The sequence below is a fragment of the Thamnophis sirtalis genome, unplaced genomic scaffold (assembly GCF_051295495.1).
Source record: "Thamnophis sirtalis isolate CommonGarterSnake01/CBP01778 unplaced genomic scaffold, rThaSir2_p1.2 scaffold_2, whole genome shotgun sequence".
In the NCBI taxonomy this organism is placed as follows: domain Eukaryota; kingdom Metazoa; phylum Chordata; class Lepidosauria; order Squamata; family Natricidae; genus Thamnophis; species Thamnophis sirtalis.
In genome coordinates, this window is record NW_028261382.1 from 114,945,927 (window position 1) to 114,951,926 (window position 6,000).

Genomic DNA, 6,000 nt, shown 5'->3' on the forward strand with positions numbered 1-6,000 from the left:
TTTATGAGCTCTGAAAAAAGGACTAACAAACTCCTTTTGCTCAAGCGACAGAGTAAAGTAAAAATAAATCCTGAAAACTAAAATTAAAGACAACAGGAAATAAAGCAAACCCTCATAAAAGCAACTGGAAGACTGTCAGGGTAGCAGTCAACATAGCAAGCTGTGACTACAATATTGTTCGTTTAAAGGGTGGATGATGTTAGATCACTGTATTTTATCCATGGTCCAATACCAGGGAGAAGTGGGTGAAAACTGATGTGCAATATTTTCTATGTAAATTTCATAGTTTTCCTTACAGTATAATTTTTTAGTAGTTGTAAGTAGGTCTGCAGAAGATGCTGCGCTATATTGTGGTTTGACTAAGTGAGAAGTCCTACCCTGAAACAAAATTCAAGGCTATGGTTGAAATAAATGCAGTAACTGCATACCATTGACCTGCTTTGTTTCAAGTTACATAATTTTTACTACATTATTTTTAGGGTATTATCAGAGTTTTACCCCATCTTTATTATTTTACTAGCTGGATATCCATGCTCCGCTACAAAACTATGTGATTGGGCTTGATAAATCAACACTTTACAGATTGAAAATTAATGAGTAGTTATGAGTAGTTAACTATGATAGTTAAGATGGAGAGCCTCAGGCTTGCCCCCAGAGGCTCTCCATCTTATCCCCTTCTCTCCCAGTCTAACTCCTTAGCATCAGGGCATTTTTCAGATGGGGCGGGGAGGTAGAATGTCTGAACTGCCATCCTGCAGGCTGGATGAGTCACGTGCTGGCCACACCCACACAGCAGTTGGAACAGAGTTCTTTTCAGGTGGGGAGGGAGAGTAAAATATCTAACACATTAGCATCAGAGTATGTTAATAATAATATAAGAAATACTAATGATCCGATGGTAATTTTGAAAAATCCTTTCTTAGTTAGTACCTAGAAGCCAAGAGGAACATACATGCCAAATTTCAAGTTTGTAGGCTTTATGGTTTTGGAGATTTGGTGATGATGCATGAGTGATACTTCACTTTTATATATAGAGATAAGTAACTCAAGATAAAAACCTATCTCCTCCTATTTTCCTCAAGTCATATAACTGGCTTTTGTGCCTAAGGTAGGACTAGAACTCACAGTCTCCTGGTTTCTAGGCCAGCATCTTAATCATTACACCAAATTGGCCTTCTATAATTAAACATGTCAGTCAAACCCAAATGGAGAATTAACTCTCCTAGTACAGGTAGTCCTCGACTTAAAACCATTCATTTACCAACCAGTTATATCAGCGCTGAAAAAAATGGAATCAAACTGGCCCTCACACTTGCAACTATCATAGCACCCCATGGTCATGTAATCAAGATTTGGGTGCTTGGCAATGGCATCTATTTATGACAATCGCAGCATACCAGGGTCATGTGACTGCTATTGGTGACCTTCCCAGGAAGTTTCCAATAAGCAAAGTCAATCATGGAAACTGGATTGTTTAACGACCATGTGTTTTCCCCAACACCTGGAATACTGTATCCAGTTTTGGTCACCACAGTACAAAAAAAGATGCTGAAGCTTTGGAAAAAGTGCAAAGAAGAGCAACTAAGATGATTAAAGGTCATAAACTAAAACATATGAAGAAGGGTTGCAGGAATTGGATATGGCCAGTCTAGAGAAAATAAGGACTAGGGTGACATGATAGCAGTATTCCAGTATTGAAGGGCTCCACAAAGAAGAGGGAGGGCAACTTATTTTCCAAAGCACCAGAAGGCAAGAAAAGAAACAATGAATGGAAATTAATCAAAGAGAAAAGCAACAAGGAATTAAGGAGAAACTTCTTAACTGTGAGGGCATTTAACCAGTGGAAATGCTTGCCCTCAGAAGTTGTGGGTGCTTCACCACTGGAGATTGTTCAAGAAAGACTGGACAGACACCTATCTAAAATGGTATAGGGTCTCCTGCTTGAACAGGGGGCTGGATTAGAAGACCTCCAACGTCCCTCCTAGTTCTATTCTGATTGATTGAAACAACTGTGGGGGGAAATGATCATATTACCCTAAGTGTAACTCACTTATCAATTCCATTGCTTAGCAATGGAAATTCTCTTATAAGAGGATTACTGTTCTTAATTTCTCCTTTTGGCCTCCAGATATAAAGTAAGGAGTCCCCTTTTTATTTTATTTTCTAGCATTCTATTTAATAAATCTTAATTCTTCTCCCATAGCACACAGGGTAATTCTAATCCCAAGGGAGACATACTTTTTTTTAATTTACAAGATAAATATCAGCCAAGAAAAGGGATTGGGACTAGTATATATTTTCTGGTTAATGTGGCATTCTGCTCCTTATATCAGCCAAATAGCCTTGATATTTTCATGAGCTTTTAACCACCCCAAGGCAGGGATATAATTTACAAATATACACACTTCTGCATATTTTGCTCTCTAAGACAAGATATCATAAACTGAGTCCTAAAAGAGGCTGTAATGAGAGGGAGAATTGCCAGGACTTTGCAGTTGAAAATGGGTTTCTTTTTTGAAAAGGCAATAAAGGCTCCAGGAGAATTTTTTTTTATTTGTTAAAAATATTTGTTTCCTCAAGCTGAGAAAAGCAGAACAAATTAAAGGGTGTTCCAGTTCTCCCCCCCCCCCCCCATTCTTCTCTAATAAAAAGAGTTCCTTTTTTTAGTCTTATCTAAAGACTAAGGCTTGTTTGGGATAGGATAACTTGTTAGAAGCAAAATAAAATTGTCAATACAGTATTTTAAATATTAGATATAATTTGTGCATTTTAAACTATGATAGTAAAATCATAACTTCACAAATTGTTTCCATAATAGTATTAATTTACTTGAGAATACTAATGTTTTTTTTAATGGGATTGGCATATGTTCAACTCTTACCATATATATCTCTAACTCCCCACTGAAGTATAACTCCAAGTTCAGACTTTGCGTAATTCATTATCCATAGTTAATTGTCATATTTTATTTGATTCATTTGTGGGGATTTCCACAGTACACTGAACTATAAACTAATCATATGTTCCGCTTTCTACAACATGCTAGATTAAAATAGAGTTGGACAGATTGTAACTCAGCATGTTGGGCAAAACAAGGATATTTGCTTAAGTAAAGTGTAATTAAGCCCATTATGCCAAATATGGCCCGTATGTTATACTTTGAAGAATGCACCAGTTATTAAACATCCTGGATTTTTTCAACAACACAAAAACAGCCAGCAGCTGGACAACAGGAAGCTAGAGCAATGCAACTGAAATCTCCACCTTCAATTATCTTATACAGGTAATCCTCAACTTATGATCACAATTTAGCCCAGGATAGATGTTGATTAGTGAGAAATTTTTTAAGTGAATTTTTCCCCCATTCTGCCACTTTTGTTGCCACATTTAAGTGAATCAGAGCAGTTGTTAAATTAGTCACAGTTGTTAAGTGAATCTGGCTTCCCCATTGACTTTGCTTGTCAGGTCGCAAAAGATGATCACATGACCCCGGGATGCTGCGACCGTCATAAATATAAATCAGTTGTCAAGCATCAGAATGTAAGTCATGTGATCATGGAGATGCTGCAAGTCGTGTGAAAAATAGTCATGTCACTTTTTTCAATGCCCTTGTAACTTTGAACAGTCACTAAATGAATTGTTATAAATTGAGGACTACCTTTATTTTCATTAGGGCTAACAGATTTAGGCTGCAAAATTCCAGATCACCATTAGATGTCAGGAAAGAGATACAAGGCACTCTTTACTTTTCTCTAAGTGATCATCCTGATTTCTGTACTCTTGGAGAGTACACCATATTTTCATTATAGTTTTTCTGACCCAGCAAAGTTATTCATATGTTATAGCAATCTGCCCCCATGTGGTATTCTGGAACATAGAATTAAATACATAGTGGAATGTAAAATAATTGTATAATAATGGGTGGCTGAAGAGTCAAGGAGCTGCATCCTCAAACCAGGACTTGGGAGTCCATGCCCTTCAGATATGCAGCTGAACTACAAGTGCCAGCATTCCTCTCTCATTGGTTCGGCTGCTTGGAAATTATTCACCCATTCAATTAGTTTTCTCACTATGGCTTTAAAAACTTTTGGAAGGATTAGGAATCCTTTTACAAAGGAATCCTATGTAAAATGTGGGAAATTCTGTTAAAAGGAATGTTATCTGCAGTGAAGACTATACGGAGTACATTTGGTAAGATTAAATCATTGCAATCCCAAATTTTCACAATTAATGCATAGATTATTGCAATATTAATCAATAAATCTTTTTTATATTTGTGCATTATGAGGGAAACCATCTGAATGAGTTGGAAAACCTTGTGGTTCCTGTATATTACTCAAATAGCCATATTGGTATTACTGCATTCAAAATGAATTCTAGTCTTTATTTAAAGATAACCAAATGAGGTTGGCTTTTTCCCTCTTCCTTCCAGGGTTTAGAATCCTGATAAGCATGAGACCTATATTTTTTCATTAGGGATGGACTATTATTTTTTAAAAGAGCCCATTTAAAAAAAAAACATTTCGCTGTTAAGTCAGAAATTAACTCTTTTAACATACCGGTAATGCTTTTGATAATTATATACTACCTGGATTTAGCAATGACTTCCAGCAATTAAGATATTCAGTTCAAACTAATGAAATATTGAAAATACTTATGCAACAAATTTGGTCCTGTTTCATTGAATGATGCTTGTAAAAAACCTGGTTTTTATGTATTTTCTTTTTTGCCACCTGTTGTCTTTTTCTTCCTCAAAAGTAACAAAAATGCAGCAATAATGAAGCATTACATTATGTTTATCAGTTAAAAGGGACCTTAGAGGTCTAGTCCAGGGGTATCAAACTGGCAGCCTGCGGGCCAGATGTGTCATGCGCAGGCCACCCCCAGCTCAGCTCCATAAAGGGGAAAAACACCACAAAAAGCCACGGAATAGCAACGTGCTATGCTGAGTATGACACCCATGATCTAATCCAACCCCTGCCCAAGCAGGGAACCCAGGCAGGGAACTCTACTCCTCTGGGAGGTTTCAAAATAGCCTATTTTCGTTTCTTATACATCCTAACTAGACTGTGTTGTTTCTGTGTCATATTAAATGTGGGTACATACATAACTTGGTATTTTTTAAATTTTGTCATGCTCATGTTGTGTATGTTGCAGATGGTGACTCTTTGAGAGCTATATGCAATGAAATTTCATTTTAATATATGCAGATTAGTGTACATTCAAAATGACAATAAAATTCCTATCCTATTCATATTCTAGTCAGGAAATTTCCTGACAGTTAGAACAATTAATCAGTGGAACAGCTTGCCTCCAGAAGTTGTGAATGCCCCAACACTGGAAGTCTTTAAGAAGATGTTGGATAGCCATCTGTCTGAAACGGTATAGGGTTTCCTGCCTAGGCAGGGGGTTGAACTAGAAGACCTCCAAGGTCCCTTCCAACTCTGCTATTGTATTGTACTGCATCCTGTCCTATTCCTAATTCCTATTCTATTCCAAATTCCTAGGATGTTGCTAGGAATTTATGTTGCTTCTCTCCTTGATTAGTTTCCACCCATTGCTTCTTGCTATTCCATCCTATCCTATTCCTAGTTCCTATTTTATTCCTATTCCATCCTATCTTTTCCATTCTATTCCTAGTTCCTATTCTATTTGTTGCTTTTCTCCTTGATCAGTTTCCACCCATTGTTTCTTGTCCTGCCTTCAAGTGCTTTGAGAATAGCTCGACTCCCTCTTCTTTTGTGGCAGCCCTTCAAATATTGAAAGGCTGCTATCATGTCATCCCTAGTCCTCCTTTTCATTAAACTAGATATATCCAGTAACGGTTATCTACGTGCTTCTCCCACCAGCCCGCTGATCCTCCTTCTGGCTCTTCTCAGAGTCTCAACGGCTGTTTTTGTGGCGGGGTGATTAGCCCCACCCTCTCCCTTTCGGATTGGGCCCCTGAGCAATGTAAGCTCCGCCCCCTTTGCATCACTGTGACGACGTGATTTTGGCGCG